At 45.5% G+C, this 20,331-nt stretch overlaps 2 long non-coding RNA genes across 3 annotated transcripts in view; one reads left to right on the forward strand and one right to left on the reverse strand.

Moving 5' to 3' along the window:
* Positions 1–28: 28 nt before the first annotated feature.
* LOC118146427 (uncharacterized) overlaps positions 29–20,331 on the forward strand; it is a 24,166-nt gene continuing 3,863 nt past the window's right edge. The window contains exon 1 of the long non-coding RNA XR_004732239.3: positions 29–139. This is a non-coding gene — a long non-coding RNA (uncharacterized LOC118146427). The remainder of the gene's footprint in view (positions 140–20,331) is intronic.
* The window catches only part of LOC118146426 (uncharacterized), a 23,988-nt gene continuing 11,704 nt past the window's right edge, over positions 8,048–20,331 (reverse strand). Inside the window, exons 3-4 of one of the 2 annotated variants that reach the window (XR_013525187.1) lie at positions 16,188–16,851; positions 8,048–8,936 (exon numbers count right to left, since the gene is read on the reverse strand). This is a non-coding gene — a long non-coding RNA (uncharacterized LOC118146426). The remainder of the gene's footprint in view (positions 8,937–16,187; positions 16,852–20,331) is intronic. The other variant, XR_013525186.1, reaches the window with a different exon arrangement.

Genomic DNA, 20,331 nt, shown 5'->3' on the forward strand with positions numbered 1-20,331 from the left:
CCCATCACAATGGGTAGAGGAGTCTTCCAAGCCCTCTGAGGATTCCTGCCACCAGTTCCTCGCAGCTGTGACTCCCCAGGGTAAGAGGCAAAGAGCCACCAGTTCCCAGCTGAGGAAGCCCTGTGATCAGTGCTGACAGGTGAGGACAAGACGATTTGGGGGTAACGGCAAACATTTTGCAGCCTCTCACTTCTTGAACCAATAGTGTTATAGTTGAATGCCCACCATGGCAGTCACATGTTCCAACCTGTTAGTTTTCAGCGAAATAAGTTGCGTCCCAGGCCGGGTGTGACCTTGTCTGCACCAGTGGCACTGCTGCGCCCAGGACCATGCTTCCTACCATCTCCTGCGGCAGCCTCTGCGTCTCATCTCAGGCCCAACCTCAGGATTCACTCACAGCCACTCTCACCTGCCTGGCACAGCATTGAGGCCACAAGGAAGTAACACCCATGAATAATTACTATACGCCAAGTGCTGTGCTAAACTAAACGGTCACCTGTTTTTATTTTTTCTCCGTGACAACCTTCAACTTTTACAAATAAGAAACAAGGATCATACAGCAATGGATGGGATGCCAGAAGTCCCAGCAAGGTCATGGGACAGCTCCAGAGCTCCCAAGCCTTGCCAAGGACCACCTGGCCTCCCCAGGGCTGCAAAGGCTGCTCCTGAAATCTGGCATTTCTCTCAGGGCCTGGACACACATGTCCTGCCTCCCTTCTACTCAGTAAGATATTTTCTGCTTTTCTTTCTTTCTCCTTTTTTTAAACGTTTGTGTCTTGCCAATTCTCTTGGCTATTCCGTGTGAATACGAGAGTAAACGTGTACAGGACAACCTGTCCAGCTGCTCTCTCGCTCGGGAATTGTGTCCTACACCCTCTCCTCTCCTCCGATAAGAGTTGCCATAGTAGTGATACGAGATCATATCCACTGCCAGCACCGAAGAGCCAGAGGCGGGCCCCTAGATGTGACGCCAGAGATGCATAGGTCCTCCTGCACTGTGATGCCAACAGCCACATGGGAGAGAGAGAGGAGGAAAAGACGGTGGGCTGCATCTGTTGGTGTTGTGGAGCTGCTGAACCAGGCAATCCTGTCACGTGGGTAGTAAACCCTTCCAGGATTTCTGCTGCCTGCCGACAAACCCAGTGCAATGGACACGGTGTATTTACCAGGCACTGCCCACTGCTCTCCAAACCCCAGGTGTAAAGAAAAACACCCAGCAGCAGCAGTGCAAGGGAGCCTGCCATCTCACAGCCTTGCCAAGATGCACTATATTGATTAGGATCAAATTTGACCGGGACAGGAAACCCAAACTAACAGGGGCTTCAACATGATAGACATTTAAGTCCAGAGAGAGGTTGTCCAGGCTCAATATGGCGGCTCTGCTGTTTGGGATTCTCAGAGATGAGGCTCCCTCCCACCTACCATCTCTCACCAGCCCCAGGGGGCAGCTGTCATCTTGTGGCACCAGATGGCATCTACTTTCCAGGCAGCAGAATGCAGGAAGGGAAGTAGATGGGAAAGGGCGTGACCCCATGGATCATATTGGGCCAACCCCACCTGGCTCAGCTGCTTCCTTCTAAGGAAGGCTCCTGGTGGCTGTCACACAACACTTCCTCTCGTGGGCCGGGACTTCACCCACATGGTCAGACCTTACTGTAAAGGGGACTGCAAAGTAGGCTTTGTCCTGGTGGGTTGATTGCCCAGCCAAAAGTTTAATCACCATGGAAGAGATAGAGAAGCAAAATCGAAGGACAGCCTGAAGCCTCTGCCACCCCAGCGGGTGTTCTTTCATCTTTAATTTGATCATTTAATTCCCCAAATTCTTAAAAGAATAAGCCTATCTTCATTCCAATTAGCCTGGGGAGCGGGAGGGCAGAAGAGGATGCACAGTGCTGTCTACTTCTCAGCATTGTGCTCCCATAGCATCTCATAAATACTCCGTAAACTCTAACGTACTTAGCAAAACTAAGGAAGAACACATGAAAGGCACTTCAATGTTTACTAAGTACTTGCATATTCATTGTTTTCTATAATTTCATGACAACCTTAAGACACGTGCTGGTTACTTTTCTTCTGTGTATACCCCTCTCCCATTCATTCTTTATCCAGTCCCTATTCTGCAGCCTGGAGTCTAACCTGTAAAGGCTGTATCCCCTGGTCCCCTATGCTTTGGCTCTTTTTTTTCTTTTTAATTATTATTATTTTTTTTTGAGATGGAGTTTTGCTCTTGTTGCCCAGGCTGGAGTGCAGTGGCATGGTCTTGGCTCACTGTCTCCCGGGTTCAAGCGATTCTCCTGCCACAGCCTCCCAAGGAGCTGGGATTACAGGTCCCAACCACCACACATGGCTAGTTTTTATATTTTTAGTAAAGACAGGGCCTCACCATGTTGGCCAGGTTGGTCTCAAACTCCTGACCTCAGGTGATCCGCCCGCCTCGGCCTCCCAAAGTGCTGGGGTTAGATGAGCCACTACGCCCGGCCCATTCTTTGGCTCTGGTTGGATTCATCCCATAGGAATTAGCAATGGGAATCAGAAGGGCAGAAGGATATAGGCAGTGGTGTACCCCTAAATGGTTCACAACCAGCCCTTCAGAGAAAAACCTGATTTTTAGTGGCATCTGCCAATTTCCATGCATCAGTACTCCCACCGTGGTGGATTTCAAGCTACTGACATCACTGAACATGGTGTTGGGAAGAGATGTACATAACACGTTCTGATATATCACAAGTTCAAAGTATTGGCCCCACAGGCTCTATTCCTACCAGGCCATAATTTGGAAGGGGCTGTGTTTGTCTACTTATGCCCATAGCTCCTGCTGGGCAGCCTGTTCCCCACAGCCACACTTCTCCCCCTTCACAGTTCCCTGTCCCTACCCCTTCAGCCCAAGGCTTCCTGCTCTTGCTGGTCCCAGGAAGCTACACCATTCTTGGTCAGTTCCTGTAACCCTGCCCTCATCTCTGAGAGGAGACCCTTCATACAGTCTCTTCTGTCATGGAGCGTGTCACTGGTTTCACTGCAGGGATGCAGACTGCAACTGAAGCAGGTGTTCACAATTATCTCACCTACCAACGAGGAAACTGAGCCTCCATGAGGTGAAGTGACTCCCCCACAGTCACACAGCTAATATATGGCAGGGCCCACACCAGAAGCCACATGTACTGAAGCCAAGTTCAATGCCAGCATAAATCAGTTTTCGTTTTAATGCTCTTGCTTGATGCTCTTAAATTTTTGAGCAGTGACTTTATAAGAGGATTCCTTTTAATTCCCTTTCCTTAACCTGCACAAAACAGGGCTTGTTGAAATGCCTACCGCTTAGCCACAGTCCCTCTCCAAGGTGAGCTCTTGTAGGCCAGGGGCCAAATGACGGACACCATGTGCCACCAATACCACACAGAGGAAGGTGATGGGCCAGGGCAGAGTTCTGGTTCTCCTGCACCCTAAGACGAAAGGAAATGTCAGAGAGGAGGGAGGAAGCCAATGACAACATTTAAAACCTAAAAACAGTGGCCATTTCCAACTCAGTGTTTCACATGCATTCACTGTCTCCACCAATGGAGCAGAAAATCTCTTAGAACTGAAACTTCATTTAAAAATATATTTCACATCGCCTCTGTATTTAGTCTTATGCTCTGTTAAACACGGTATATGACTGCCGGTTAAAATACATTCTAATTTTCTCCTTTTGAATGATTGTTTAAAATTCTAACAAACTTGTCCAAGAAAATCAAAACTGAACACAGAAACCTGGCCAGAAAAAAATGAAATTCCACTTCTCTTCAGCTAGGATTTCCCAGCCACATGTTAGAGTAGGGCTCTTCATTGTGGCTGTTATTATTTTCAGAGGTTTAAATTACTGGGCTGTACTTTGTGACCCACCATTCTGGAAACAAGTCCCGTAGCACCAAAGGTACTCAGACCACCAGGGCCGAGAACGCCAGAGGGTCAAGTTCGGCCCTGGCTCATGCCTTTGCACATGCTCACACGTAGTCGTCCAAAACCGCCAGCTAGGGACAGTCTGCAAAGACAGCACTGAGCCAATCAGTCATTCAACAGATATCACGGCGCATTAAGGCAATCAGTTCTTAATAAACAGCAAATCACGAATTTCACAATACATTCAATGACCAGTACCTCAAAACTATTGATTAACCAAAAACTATTTTCACTGGACCACCTACAACCTTTACAGCAAATTGTTTTGTCCGGTGTGTTTTTTGACATGACAGTTTTTGTGTACTTGAACTTTAAGTCTTTTCTTAAAGGTAGCGCAGGGTAAAAGCGTTTCTATCTTCCACACATTTCCAGGGCAGCATGCTGTTCGTCGTTTGAATTAAGAATGCGCTGTGTGTTGCAGGAGAGGAAGTGGTAGCGGGGACTTCGCAGGAACGGTCTCACGTGTGTGTCTGTACATGCCTACCCACAAGTGTGCCCGCAAACACTCAGCCCCCACATATGCAGGCATGTGACGGTTTGTCATCCTACCAAATGAAAGATTCATTTTCATGCTAATGTCCCCAAACCCTGGACAATTAAACATGCATTTGGGGAAGGCCAATCCGTTCGTCCGTAAAATGTTAACCATCTGAGAAATACTCAGGTATCTTAACTATAAAGCACATTTTGGGTTCACCCTGTAAGGATGAATCTGGATTCTTTCTGCAAATAGCAACCAAATTGAAGTGACTCGGCTGCATTTATTTATTATGATACATGATTCATATGGTACTAATAGAAATTGTCGTGAATATCCAGCACATGTGTACGCCATCTTGAAAAGCACTCAGGCATCTGTAACATAAAGCACATTTTTGTTTTACCCTATGCTGCAAACTATCTAGAAAATTAACTGTTCTCTCTCCCGCGTACTCAAGGGAACAATTCCTAGATCAACACAAAAAAGACAAAACCCATTGAAAGATGAGAAAGATAAGTTGGCCAACTGGAGCTTTTTTTGTTTTTGAGACGGAGGGTCACTCTTGTTGCCCAGGCTGGAGTGCAATGGCGCGATCTTGGCTCACTGCAACCTCTGCCTCCCAGGTACAAGTAATTTTCCTGTCTCAGCCTCCCAAGTAGCTCAGATTACAGGCATGCACCACCACACCTGCATGTATATTTTTTCTTTCTTGTATTTAGTAGAGACAGGTTTCACCATGTTAGTCAGGCTGGTCCCAAACTCCTGACCTCAAGTGATGCACCCACCTCGACCTCTCAAAGTGCTGGGATTATAGGCGTGCGCCACTGCACCCAGCTAGAACGTTAATTAAATTGAAAGGTAGAAACTAACTGTAATAGTTACAAGACCACTGATGCCCGTGACACCCCAAATTCGAATTTCCTAAGACACTGTCATTGTAATAACTGAATTTTTGACATCCTTGCCAAAACAGGAATTGCTATAACTGTCCAAATCATTTAGAAAAGCTTTTGGTTAATTGATAACTTGGAGAATTGGTCACCCAAAGAAGTGCTGAGATCTAGGAAGTTGTACTTGATCCAGTGGCAGATACAGTAAATACAGTCACCGACGTCATGAAGCTGAGGGGAGGGAAACAGACATTATCACACAAATAATCGTTATGACCGTGAGAGGTCCAGGTGCTCCGCGAGCCTGTGACAGCGGGGCCTAAATGAATGGGAAAGGTGCTGAAGAAATGAAGAATGATGGCAACAAAGCAAGGAAGATGGAGAGTGTCCCAGGCAGATGGACTGACTGCTGCAGCCCTGGTGTTCAAGGAGCTTGGCTCACTCAAGAACCCAAGAGGAGGCTGGAGCGGGTCTTTGATGCCATTGAGAAGGGCGTGGGCGAGAGCAGAGGCCGAGGGAAGGAGCAGGGAGGCAGATCATTCAGGCAACCCGAGAAATTGGACAGGCGCCATGTCCTCTGTGCTCTGGACCAACGGACAGTGCCAGTGTGAGGCAGAAACTCGGGGAATGGGCAACAACAACAAAGCCAGTTGGGAGCTTTGGCCTTTTTCAAAAAAGCACCTTAGAAACAAGACTCACCCTAAAATGTAGCAGGTGTGTTGAGCATATTTATTCTTTCGCTAGATGCTGAGAAAGAAAGGTAGAAATATTGAGTTGGATTTCTGTTTCTCTGCTTGTTGGGAGTGTTGTTCCTGTTTCCACTCCTGTGTTTCAATGTTTGTTGAGGTTTACGTGAAGACTTTGTGCTACTGTTTTCACCCCCTGGAAAGACAGCTGCTTTTGTCCTCTCGCAGTTTGAACGGGCCAGTCCTCCGAAAACACAGACTAAAAGACAGCCGTAATTACATGTGTGGTTCAGAATGAAGAGCCCTAAAATGGAAAATGCCAGCCTCTAGAGTCGTCAAGCAAAATGGCAAAATAAATATCTGTTTTTCAACTGAAGAGAAAATGAACAGGGTCTCAGGACATGACAGAGTTGATCTGTACCCCACACAGGGAAAGAATTAGAGCAGGCCGGGTTCCTAAATGGAGAAGAGATCCTCAGGCCTTTTAAAGCCCCCTCTTATCCTCTTATTTTGTATGAGAAAACATAATGGAGATTTCATCAACTTGGCAGGAAATCGCAAGCTCATAAAAGCGCCGTGTTACAAAGATGACAAGAAGACGAAGTCATAAAAGACAGACTTGGGCTGCGCGCCCGCTTTACGCTTCACTTTCTCCAGCTCCGCAGGAGTCTAGGGTTCATCAACTCAGTTAATCGCGTGGATGGCCACCAATACAACGTGTCCTTTCTTGGTCTTGCTCTTTGTTCACATTCTGGGGCATTTTTGCGAATGGGGTGTGCCTTGGAAAGGCGAACAAGAAGCATACACTACATTGAGCCTTACCATGTTGCCTTCTGCACACTCTGCTCAGGAAACGATACCGTAATGGAGAGCCGATAGGGCTGCCATCAAACCCTCTCTGGACACTTCCCTTCACTTCAGGGATGACTGGCTGGTTCTTTGTGGCCATCAGCCTCCCCTCTGGCTTCCAATGCATCTTGCCACCAAAACATCAGCTGTCTTTTCCTTTTCCTTCCCCTCTCCGGTTTGCTTTGGCTGTAAGGTAGGGAAACCCTCCCACTAGGACCTTGCTGCTTCCGTTGTGGACCTGGGACCAGCAGCATGGGCATTACCTGGGAGTCTGTAGGAAATGCAGACTCTCAGGTCCCAGCCAGACGTACTAAATCACAATCTATGTTTTCACAAGATCCTCCAGGTGATTCATTGCTCATTAAAGTTTGAGAAGCGCCTCCTCAGGAGACGCACCTGGGCCGTGGCTATGTCACTACCACCTCTTAGTTCTTCTAAGGGAAGGACAACAGATTGCCAGTGCCCCTTGGGCATTTGACCTTGCACCTGCACATAAGCACCGAAGCCTTGTCTCAACCTGCTGCCTTTAACTGGACAGTGGTTACTGTACCGCTAGAGGTTTAAAGATTCAGAAGCCAAAGTCGGAGGCTAAAGGAGTGAGTTTGCATTGTGTTTGCCTAGGTTTTCCCTCAGGAGCTCAAAACCTTTCTAGACTATGCCATAACTACCTTCCTGTGTACCTGATATGCAAGTAGGGAAGCGGATGATGTTTTCCCCTGGAGGATCCTGAGACACATGCCATTTCTTTGCATAGTTACATAACCATGTTGCAGTGTGGCTGTCTTCATGTTTAATTTAGATTGCTGCCCCATTGATTCCACTGTGGCTCAGGCACATGAGAGTAGGCCAAATTCATGGTTTTGCCATGCCACGGTCCAGCCGTTTTGACTGTACAAGAATGACCACAGAAGGGCTGTGCGCCTAATTAAGCACTTAGTCAATAACCCACTCCCTCTGGACCGAGTCATTTGCTTTATCCATTGCGGAAATGAGATCAAGCTGGGCAGTGAATGTGGGTAATTCATGCAGGAAGAACACATTTAAGGTGAGGGTGGATTGATTGGAATTAGTTATTTCAGACAGCAGAGAGAGAGAGAGAAAATGAGAGAGAGAGAGTGTGTGTGTGTGTGTGCATGCACGTGTGCGTTCCCTCCCTGGGTGATTCTAATATTCTTTTACAAACAGCAAGGCAAGGTCAAGTCCAGCCTCCAAGCGTGCAAGTATATGTGGGGACTGTTTAGTGCCACCATCCCAATATGGAGGTGTTGACGCCACCGTGCTAAGTCCAGAGATTTGGGGACAGACTCTGTCATTAGTATGCACACAGCTCACTACTGTATGATTTTTTAAAGTAATTTGATGCATCTAATTGTTCTGCGTGAGATAAGAACATTCCATTTTATCTGAAGTCACAAGACAGCTTATTGACCGCACTGTCTTACTGGTACAGCACATAATAGCATTGTTAGGGGAAATGTCAGAGGAGTCACTGAAGGGTGGAAAAACATGAAATCAAATTTCTCACACGACAATGGCCCAAATATTCACTGGGCTCTTGCTTCCACCTACTGTGATTGAGGCTTCTTTTCAGGCTGATTTGTTTCGCCATGGTACAGTGTCCACACAGCCAACCCAACCAGCAGCCACACATTTCAGCAAGTCCTCCACGCTTCCTCCTCCCAGGAAGAGGTCTGCACATTCTTCCCTACACTTCACTAGTCTCTTCGCAGAGAATTCATTTTCATAACAACCCGAGCGTCCTAAGACTTCATGTGTATTCTTTCATCAGCCATCTGCTAGGGGAGATGCATCCATAAGACATCTTCCTTCGCTGGCATAATTAAAAGAGATCTCTCCCTTCGAATGTTGTGTTACATTTACATTCAAAGTTATTTTGCTCTCTCTTTGCCCTTGCCCTCAAGGAATTGTGGGAATTCAAGTTAATAGGCTTTTAATGGTTCTGTGATAACTGTGATTATAAACTGTGAATCAGATCGGGGGAGCATCCAAGTTCAGCCGCATCTCACGCAAAAAGACGCCACCATTGCTTTCGATCCTCAGTGGAGATCTGGTTTTCAATGTTCAGACATCACCATCCTTGGGGGGAAAAAAAAGGATAATAATAAGAAGGAAGGTACCTCCTTTGCTTTGCAGTTGCTTTTATAACAATGTTAAAGCCTTTAACTTCACATTCTCCTTTCGATATGTTAGTGGTATTCAGAAACACGTCCTGTTGCTAAAAATTAAATTTCAAAGTCTACGATTGTATTTCCTGCTTCCTTTTAGGGGAGAAGATGCTGGGTTTATTTAAAACACATGCAACATGTTGGACACACACACACACACCCCGCCTTCAACCTTGCACTGCCAAATATTTAGAAATAAATTTTTACTGTGTTCTCTGAACATGTAATTACTGCTTTGAGGCTAGTTAATGAAAATATACTTTGCTTTGAAACATGTTGGCTTTACTAAATGAGACTGTCCTTGTGAGTCCATAGATGAATCGATTGTGAGCCTCCTTGAAAAAAGAGGCATTCTGATCATTGTTGCCAGATGTCTCAAGAAAGCCTGCCAGGCTGGGGCTAGAAACGCAGCCTTAAAATAGTAGGCACGTAATTGCACCATCAGCCAATTAGGGCCCTGAGAGCAAATTAGCACTCACTCCCATTGGCCAGAATAGCTATGACTTTTGGCCAATTGTTGCTGGCGTCTGAAAAGGCCACTAAAAATGATCGGCCCTCAGTTTTAAAAAGTTGCTTTGCTGAAACACCTCAGCTCACTTCCCAGGAAAATCCTTACGGCCATTTCTAGAGACCAAGCCATCGTCTAGACAAGTTAACCTGTGCAGTTGGAATGCATAGTTCTGAATGGCACGGCCCTTGCTGACATTGGCCTTTGGAGAAAAGATCTTGCTCTCAGGTAGAGAAGTCCTTACCTACAGACCCTCCTTCAGGGATTACCCGGTAGAAAACCCATGAGACTGAAAGCTGAGTAACTGAGTGGCAAGACACACTGCCTTCTTGAATAAGCACTGTCTCAAATTGGATATTGCATTCACCCCAATTTAAAGAGACAATTGAATGAGAAGCAATGGGAAGGAATAGACCCTCAAAGACCAGTTCGTCTGTAAAGAACAAAGAGCCACTGTAGCAGGAAGTCTCACCTACAGAGGTTGGCTCTCACTTAGGGCAGTATTCACAGGAGCTGCCAGGCCTGCCATTAGGACCAAAAATTAAGGAATTACTATTGGCTGCAAAAAGTAATTGGGGAGCAGTGGCTCCAAAAAAGCCTTTAAAAATCCCTATTTTATGATCCAGCAATACTACGCCTGAGAATTTACCCCAAGAAAATACCCATGTATTTGCACAAAGATTTATTCCCAAGTATGCTCATTACAGCATCTGTTAGGGGAAAAAATGGAAACAATGGACAGTAGTCCTCCTTTATCCGAGGGAGAGACGCTCCAAGACCCCAGTGGATGCCTAAAACCGCGGAAGGTTCAGACAGTCCCACCACAGAATGATTCCGCTTGTGAGTTTTCAGCTTTACGATGGTGCAAAAGTGATACTCAGAGAGTACGCTCCTGGACTTATGACGGTGTTCAAGCTAAGTCATGTTAAATCTACAGTAAGTTTCTCAAGATGTAACCCCATTGTAAGTCGAGGATCATCTGTTTATGCTATTTTCTTTTCTATACATACATACTATACATTCTATACATACATATGATAAAATTTAACTTACTAGACACAGTAAGAGATTAAAAACAACTAATAATAAAATGGAACAATTATAACAGTATACTATAGTGAAAAATTACATGAATATGTTTTCTCTCTCTCTGTCAAAATGCTGTCATATTTTTGGACCACAATTGACCTTGGGTAACTAAAACTGCAGAATTAAAAAGAAAGGTAAATATGTAAATAGAATAATCCTTTTTTGTAAGCATATATCCATATATTATGGGAAAACTGCAGATTACACAAATATTTCGAATGATTTGTTTCCTTTTTCTTCATTGAGTGTTCCCAAATTTCCATATGGAACATATATTCGTATTGTGGTCAGAAACAAAATGTAATCATTTTTTGAAAAGAAGGTGTGGCAAAGCAAGTAAGGTATGAGCAGTGTCCTGTAGCAATTCAGGACCCAGACAATTAGAAGGGTGTTGAGGCTACAAAACACAGGGTATTGGTGATGCTCTGCAAAGAACAGAGATGGCGAACGGTCAAATCACAGATTTGCATGTGTTCCAGAAAAGCGTTCTAAGGCAATCCTCCAAATCGCATCAGGTGCTTAAGATACTACAGTGCATAATGGGTGATCCCTATTCAAGGGCTCAAAGCCTGGCCAAGGAATGCATCCACATTCCCACAGAAGCACTGTCATTCCACCCTGTGGCAGGCAGAGAAGTTCTCCTGTCGGCTCCTATGGAATCCACTTTAATAAGCCTGCATTATGGAAAGTGAAAGCATATAAAACTTAAAGACTGCTGAGACATGATGCTTGGCCTTACCCCAGACTCTTAAGAGGGAAGGCTTACAGTCAAACAATGAGTAATAATAAAGCTCCAAGTTCCAGTAAAATCCCTGATAAGATCTTTAAGCAGGAAGGCCATGACCAGCTGAAGTGTCTTTATGGGTTCCTCTAAACACAGTCATGAAATTTTCAAAGCTTCTACCCTCAGGAATCAGACCCAAAAGAAATAAAGAGAGAGAGAGAGAGAGAGAGAGAGAGAGAGAGAGAGAGAGGGGAGGGAGGGAGGGAGGGAGGGAGGAGAGAGAGAGAGAGAGAGAGAGAGAGAGGGAGGAGAGAGAGAGAGGAGAGAGAGAGAGGAGAGAGAGAGAGAGAAGAGAAGAGAAGAGAAGAGAGAGAGAAGAGAGAGAGAGAGAGAGCATGTGTGTGTGTGTGTGTGTGTGTGTGTGACATATAAATCCTCTCCATTATTTGGAGCTTTTGCCGTGATTTCTTCAGTATCCAGTGCTAATTTTTATAGTAAATAGACCACCTGGCAGATTCTTCCCTAAGAAGTTAGGGCAGGCACCATGGGCACTGGCCAAGTGATCCAAACCAGAGTTGGGTCAAAAGGGCCAGATGTGAACTTACAGGGAAGTCACGGGGGTCTTGCAGGCAGGAGGAACTGGGGGCACGGAGGTCAGGGAGGCCATTTGGGGCTTGCCTCTCCAGCTTCCAGCATCTCTCTTTTCCCAACAATAACTCCCTTTCCATCTCCCTCATTGTTATCAGAAGGCTTAGGTGGAGTTGATTCTGCCCTTGCTCCAATACAACCGATCAGAGCAGCTCACTCCCCTGGCAGTAATGTTTGCTTCTGCAGTGGGTACACACCCCAAATCAGCGCAAATTAAACTCCATTCCAGACTCTTATTTGGGCAGAGAATCTCAATCTTTCCTGACAGATTTGAATCTAAAAGCACATGAGCTGGCATTTCTGCTGTCACCTTCCCACGTCCATGCCTCGAGAATGAGGCCAACTCTTGAGAAGGCTGTGGCAGGAGCTGAGGGGTCTCGGGTCCTGCCAACTCGAGCTGAACCTGCAGCTGAACCCAGCAGTACCCCCGAACCTTTCTGCACATGAACCAATAAAATTTCCTTCTTGCTGTCAAGAGGGAATGAAGACTGAGGGAGAAGCTAGGAAAGAAAGAAAGGTTGGCCTCCCGGGCTAAGCTGGAGACGATGCTATGGAGATGTGCCATACTGGGCAAGTTTCTTTCCAGTGGGAAAGAAAAAGATGGGCCACTGGAGGGTAGAGGGAAAGAGAAAAACAGGCTCCGCTCTCCCAGGATCAGAGACTCCTACCAGAGTCTGGGCTAAAGCCTCCAAAGCCCAGGACCACATGCCTCTCTCCCACCCATGTATCTGACCCAGCCCCTGCCGTCCAACAGTGCTGAGCGCTCTCAGCCCTCTACTGCTTAGCCTCTGCAAGGCAGGGTCTCCTGGACCTTGACTGTCCCCAGGAGAGCAGGAAGGAATCTGAGCCCCGATGTGGGTGGGGAGAGGAGAGGGGGAATTCCAACTCCCTGGTCCCTGTGGACCCTCCAACCCCATCCCACCCACTTCTGGTTTGATCTCACCCCAAAGCACCATCTGCTCCTCTGGGAAAAGGACTTCTTTTGGAAAATCCTGGGGCCTTCGCGACAGCCCCACCACTCGTCCTATAATTTCGACTTTCCATCCACCTGGCACAGGGCAGATGCACAGCGCAAGGACCAAGCGACCCCTTCTTGTCCCGAGTGTAGCTTCCTTTTTGTTGACAAGACCATCTCATCTGTTACACGGGGCCCAGGTTCTCCCTTTAGGGTCTGACAGTCATGGTAAAGAAGTTATGAAAACTTTGAAAAAGCAAAAGGCAAAGGCCCCACCAATTCAATTTCATGGAATAAAATTGAGAAGTTCCATATTCAATATATTCCCTTAATCGTCCCCATATCAGTATCTTTCATAAATAATTGTTTATTTTTCTGTTAAAAATCAGCATCCTCATCTTGCATCTTTCTTGACCGTGTTTTCTGGATTTCAGTGCACTTGGGCTCTTTGGTCTGAAAAAGTTGCTAACCCGTTTTAACTTAATCTCCTGTGCAGTAAAACGATTTTTAAAAGCACATACAGAAATAATATGTTGTTCTTATATAGTAAGTCATACTTGAAAACAAAACCCAGCTGGATGCTAATGCCTCACTGTTTCTGTGGACAGCAGGAAAACTTCCCAACACTTAGAAAGTAAGCAGCAGGCTGGGCACGGTGGCTCAGGCCTATAATCTCAGCACTTTGGGAGGCCGAGGTGGGCAGATCACATAGGCCAGGAGTTCAAGACCAGCTTGGCCAACATGGTGAAACCCTGTCTCTACTAAAAATAAAACATTAGCCAGGTATAGTGGTGCACATCTGTAATCCCAGCTACTCAGGAGGCTGAGGCACAAGAATCATTTAAACCTGGGAAGTAGAAGTTGCAGTGAGCTGAGATCATACCACTGCACTCCAGCCTGGGCAACAGAGGGAGACTTGGAAAATAAAGAAGAAAGGGAAGGGAGGAAGAAGGGAGGGGAGGAAGGGAGGGAGGGAGGGAAAGAAGGGAAAGGAAGGAAGGAGGGAGGGAGAGAGAAAGAGGAAGGAAGGAAGGAAGGAAGGAAGGAAGGAAGGAAGGAAGGAAGGAAGGAAAAGGAGGAAGAAAAGAAGGAAGGAAGGGCGGAAGGGTGGAAGGGCAAGTAAGCAGCAAAAGCCCTGAGGAACCCATGGAGGGATGGCCTGGGGGCAGAGGTACCCTGAGGTAAGAGCACAAACTGTGGTTTGTGGCCAGCCTGGTTTTGCACCCTAGCACTGCCGCTTATCAGATGCGCCACACTGGGCAAGCTGCTTAACCTTTACATGCATCAGCTTCTCACCTCTAAACAATAGTGTCTATGTGGGAAGGCAGTGGTGGCTGGAGAGAGGAGAAACGGACCTAGGACGTAAGAAATGGATGGCACTAGAGCCAGGGGTGGGTGCAGCTCAGAGGCTCTGGAAGTGAGTCCTGGAGTCAGGGCTGTGCGGCATGAGAGGAGGCTATGGTGGAGCACATGGTCTCTGTGCAAATCCAAGGTGCCCACCAGGAAGACCCCTAATTCCCATCGCTGGCATGTCCCCAAGCTCTCGCGGGTCCTGGTCTTGGAGTCTGCCTCTCGCTTTCATTTTCTTTTCTGCTCAGACCATTGCAGCTGTGTTGGTAGCTGTCCTTCTAATGGTTCGGGGGCGTGGGAGTATGGCCAGGAGGCATGCAGCTGGGATGGGGGTAGCGGGGGTGCTCTGGAGAAGGGGTCTCAAGTAGTAAATTGAAGCCTGGAAGGCTCAAAGGCAAATATGGATCCTCTACAGCTCTGGTGGCAAAGCCTTGCTGCAATCTGAATTCTGATCTTCCAAGAAAAATCACAAGCAATGACAGGCTCTTTAATATGGGTGCCAGCCACAGGCCAGAGATCAAACGTTGCTGAACCAGAGTGAGGAAAAGAATGGCAGGCAGGCGTCTTCTTTTTCCGCACACAGACTGTAATCAGCTCTCCACAAGGTCATCCCGGAAGACCAAGGACGGTCCAGATACCTCCTGGCTCTCCTCAGTAATGGACGGAAGCAGTGGTGCAGATAATCTTCCCAAATGGCGGGTAATCCAAAAGCCATTTCTATTTAGCCTTGGGAGAAGCTTCTGTGCTCGTTCTGAGTGTGGATGTGTGTGAGCCTCCCTGCCAGGTCCACGTGCACAGGGAGGCTGCTCTCAGGGAAGGGTTCCTCCTGCCGGCAGCAGGGGCCATGGGCGCTGGCAGGGAGTCGGCGACGGAGAGGGCAGTTCAGGAAGGGAAGGCTGCAGGTGGGCTCCATTTGGCCTCCTTCCTTGGTCCCTTCTCAGCTCCTGGGCCCTGCAAACGCATGGCCTGGGTGCCTTTGCCCTCTGGCTTTCAAGCTGGTTTGAACTACAGGAGACGGAGCAGAGAACGGAGGGAAAAGCCAGGATCTTTCTTCCGTGCTTCCTTTAGACTCTGGCACAGTCTCACTCATCATCTCTGCTTCCCTCTGCTTCTTCCCAGCTCCAGGAACACCATCTCCTCCCTGGTCCCTTCTGTCCCAGGGAAGGTAAGAGCACCTTGACTTTCATTAAATAGAGAAAAACACTGATTTTTAAACCAAAGCTATGTGGGAGCAGGGAGGGGAGTGTGTATATAGAAAGGCAGGGAGTTGATTATGATTAAGTCCTTGTTTATCTTATTCACCATGCCTAGAAGTAAAAAGATAATGTAAGAACAGATATGTCACAAAGATAGCTGCCCCAAAACAAAGACTTGAACAGAGATGTGTACACCTATGTTCATAGCAGAAGAAAACCAGATGTCCATAGAGATGAACAGAAACGAAACGTTACATACACAACAATAGAATACTATTCAACCCTACAAAGGAATGAAATTCTGTCCAATGTAGATGAGCCTTGAGGACACAATGCTAAATGAAAAAAGCCAGTCTCAAAAGGACAAATACGGCATGATTCCACTTACATGAGATTCCTAAAAAAGGCAAGTTTGTAGTGGCGAAAAGTAGAGTAATGGTTCCCAGGCACTGCTGAGAAAGGGGAATGGGGAGTTATTGGTTAATGTGGACAAAGGTTCTGTTTACGAAGATGAAAGCAGTCTGAAAAGGGACAGTGGTGATGACTGAGTGACATTGTAGACGTACTTAATGTTAGTGAGTTAAACACCTAAAATAGTTAAAGTGGTTTAAAAAATAGCTGTGTAAGAATCCTATTTAAAGCTATGGTGGCGACCATCAGGAGCAGCACGGAGAGGAGCTGTGAGCGCTTACCACTGGGAAGTGATATCCGGGGCCGGAGGAGTGATATCTCTGCCAGAGAATGCTGCCTTTCGCTGCAAACCTTTCAGTGCTTTTTGACTTCCGAGGTGCGGTTAACATTGATACGCTGCTGACGGCATGCCAGCCATGCTTTGCACACTTATGTATATGCTCATGTAATCCTCCTACCAACGCCATGATGCTGTAGTGGTACCTGTGAGGATCTGCATTTTGCAGAAAAGGAAACGGAGATCCCCATGCGATAAAGGCCTCCGTCGCAGGCAGGCTGCCCAGAGGCCCTGCCCTTAATTCATGCTACTTTGCTGCCTCTTGTGCACATATATGACTCAGATGAAACAACAAAATTAATTTTGAAAATATGCTGCCATGAGTGTCCTCGTATACATATTTTATGTGCTTGTGTGAGGATATCGGACTCCTAGAAGTGAAATAACCCCAATTTTTACAAAAGACAAAACATGGCATTCAACTCATCATGTGGACGTAAAAACTATTAGAACACTGATACTGACATTATACTCATTTTACTATGGAATGGAAGCACAGAAGCAAATGACTTTTCTTTGTATTCATGAGTTTTAACAGGTCTTCTGGTTCGTCTAGCCCCTCTAATTTCCTCTCATCTCCCCTGTTACGACAACAATCAGAATGATACCTGAGGAATAAACCGTAAGAAAAATGAGCATTAAGAGGGCAAATCGAGCTTCCTTTAGGAAGAGAGGAAAATAATTTTGCAGCTGAGAAACATGTTGAAATATTATTTTTACAGTGAAAACAGTTACATCACAAGTTTAAATTACATTTCCATTCGAAATGGAGTCGATTTGCACCACCTACTGGAATATACAGCTCCATATAGTCAGAGGTTTGAAATACAAAACCACTTTCGAGAATTGAGAGTTACATTTCTAGTTTTATCTTTAAGAGACCAGCTCCTTAGACATGTTGGAAATGTCAAACACTAATTTCCTTCAGGGACTATTTTCTAAAACAAACTCTCTTTAGAAGACAAATTTAATCATCTAGCTAAATTAACAAATTGTACAACTGCTTATAATAATAAAATGATTAAGCCAAATATATCAACCAAAGAGATAAAAATGTAAATTAGAAGCAAAACTGAAATCAATACACATTATCAGTTGCTAAATCACTATTGGAAAACAGAATTCAAGCAGACAACTGGAAAATGACAGGAAACATAGGCAAACAGGATAAAAAACAGAACACAACTCAACATTAATTTAAAAAGAACTCACCCAGTGAAATTTTGATAGTGTTTACATCCAAAGTAATAATCATTGTCATGGCTTAATTATGGCCTCAACATCAATACATAAAGTACTCATATTTAGGCTCTTCGGCATTTTAAAGAAAACCCCAACAAAAATTTTCATTTTTTTATGACAAACTACTCCAAGCAATACATTTCTGAATATATAGTAGCAACATTTATTATGATATAATTGACAGGAATTTGTAGAAAAAAATTACAGCTACAATATCTGCTATTCTAGATGAAATTGCTTTAGAACAGAAGCCTAAATATATTACATTTTAATTTCTTGAAACCTATTATAGCATTTCACTTATTTTATGGGTATTTTGTCTGAAAATTGATTTTATTTTTATATGTCAACTAAATTAGATGTCAATTAAATTAACTGAAGCATAAAATATGTTGGCAAGATATATTTACAAATACACACTACAAAATGGTGTGCAAGTAACAAGATCCTGATTTAAACTCCCAGATACAAAGAGACCTGTGCAGGGTGACCAACTCATCCACAGTTCTCCTTGGGTGCAAGTGATTTGTGTATGACAGGCCTGTTAACAGTGACAAATGTCAGGTACAAGGTTGCTAGAAGGCTTGCCTTTCTCATTTTAGTTCACTGCTTGTGTGATTTCATTTCTAAAGTTCTCATCTGCATTGGAAAGCTTGGATTGTTTCATTTCTACCAGGTAAGCAGGCAGATGCCTTTCCTCAGGTGCCACCTCCATGGCTTACCTCACCAACTCCATGGGGATGCCTCCTACCTATTTTAAATCTGCAGCCTCAATCTCTTTTTTTTTTTTTTTGAGAGAGTGTCTCGCTCTGTCACCAGGCTGGAGTGCAGTGGCATGGTCTCTGCTCACTGCAACCTCCACCTCTCGGGTTCAAGGAATTCTCTTGCCTCAGCCTCTCAAATAGCCGGGATTACAGGCACATGCCACCACACCATGCTAATTTTTGTGTTTTAGTAGAGATGGGGTTTCACCATGTTGGCCAGGCTGGTCTTGAACTCCTAAGCTCTAGTGATCCACCCTCTCAGCCTCCCAAAGTGCTGGGATTACAGGCGTGAGCCACCACACCTGGCCCCAGCCTCTTTTCATAGCTTGGCAGTACATGCTTATGTCTACTTGCTGCCCTCTCAGATGTCCCAAAGGCATCTCAAAATGCACATGTCCTAAAGCGAGCTCATGTTCTTCCCCAGCCTTCAACTCTCAACCTCTCTCAGTGTCCCCAGCTCATCCATTCCATTTGACACAATTTGGCTCTGTGTCCCCACCCAAATCTCATCTAGAATTGTAATTCCCACCGATCAAGGGCAGGACCTGGCAGAAGGTGACTGGATCAAAGGGGCAATTTCTCTCATACTGTTCTTGTGATAGTGAGTTCTCATGAGATCTGATGGTTTTTAAAGTGTGGCACCCCCCCTGCCCCACTCTCCTGCTGCCATGTAAGACATGCCTTGCTTCCCCTTTGCCTTCTGCCATGACTGTAAGTTTCCTGAGGCCTCCCTCACCATGCAGAACTGTGAGTCAATTAAAATTCTTTTCTTTATAAATGACCCAGTCTCAGTTCTTTATAGCAGTGTGAAAACAGACTAATACATGTTCATCCAACCATATATGCCTGGTACCTACTTTCACCCTCATTCTTAACCCAATCCACCCCCAAAGCCCTGGCCGTCTGACTTTCTACATCCCCCTGAAGCCTGTCTGCCCCACTCCATCTCCTCCTCTCCTCCACTATTCCAAAGAATTATCAGGTCTAATGGAATCAACCTAAATGCCCACCAATGGCAGATTGGATTTTTAAATCTGGTACATATCCACCATGGGATACTATACAGCCATAAAAAAGAATGAGCTCATGGCTTTTGCAGGAACATAGATGGTACTGGAGGCAAATTATTATTCTCAGCAAATTAATGCAGGAACACAAAACCAAGTATCACGTGTTCTCACTTATAAGTGGAAGCTAAATGATAAGAACTTATGAACACAAAGAAGGAAACAACAGACACAGGGGTCTACTTGATGGGGAGGGTAGGAGGGAGAAGAGAAGAAAATGTAAGGGTACTGGGCTTAACACCTGGGTGATGAAATAATCTGCACAACACACCCCAGTGACATGCATTTACCTGTGTAACAAATCTTTACATGTACCCCCAAACCTAGAATAAAAGTCTAAAAAAATCACACAATGCTGTTATCAGAAAACATTAATTCTTTAATATTATCAAATGTCTATTTGGTATTTACATATTTCACACTTCTTTGAGTGTCTAAGATTTCGCTTTTCTTAAACACACACACACACACAAGAAAGAAAAGAAAAGAAAGGAAAAAAATAGGTGCATCCTGGACTGATTTAGTCTGGTTTAGCCTTATTGTTCCTGACCATGTGACTCCTTGTAACACGCCTTGTAACCTCCACCACACCTTATACCTTTCCTGACCCCGGCTAAAAGCCTTTACTGCAGATGGATCTAGTTTCTTAGCAAGGCCCTTCCTGATCTGGCGCCCACTGCCTGTCCAGCCCAACTGACACCTGAGCTCCTGGCGGCCTCAGCCCCACGTCCTCTTAGCCTTCTGTACCTCATTCTGGCTGTGCTCTCCACCGCCACTGAGACTTTGCCCATACTTCTCTCTGCCTGAAATTCTCTTTCCTTCTTTGCAAAGTTACCTCCTCCTGACTTTCCTGACTGGGTCAACTCAGAGTTGCAAATTTACAGTTTAGGAGGCACTTATGTGGAAGTCTGTGTGCTCCCACTAGACTGTTCTTACTCACCTTTGAGTTCCCAACACCCAGCACATGACCTGCACATAGGAAATATGGAATGATTCACTCAGATCAGAGCCAGAG

Source organism: Callithrix jacchus, chromosome 12 (assembly GCF_049354715.1).
Source record: "Callithrix jacchus isolate 240 chromosome 12, calJac240_pri, whole genome shotgun sequence".
NCBI classification, from domain to species: Eukaryota; Metazoa; Chordata; class Mammalia; order Primates; family Cebidae; genus Callithrix; species Callithrix jacchus.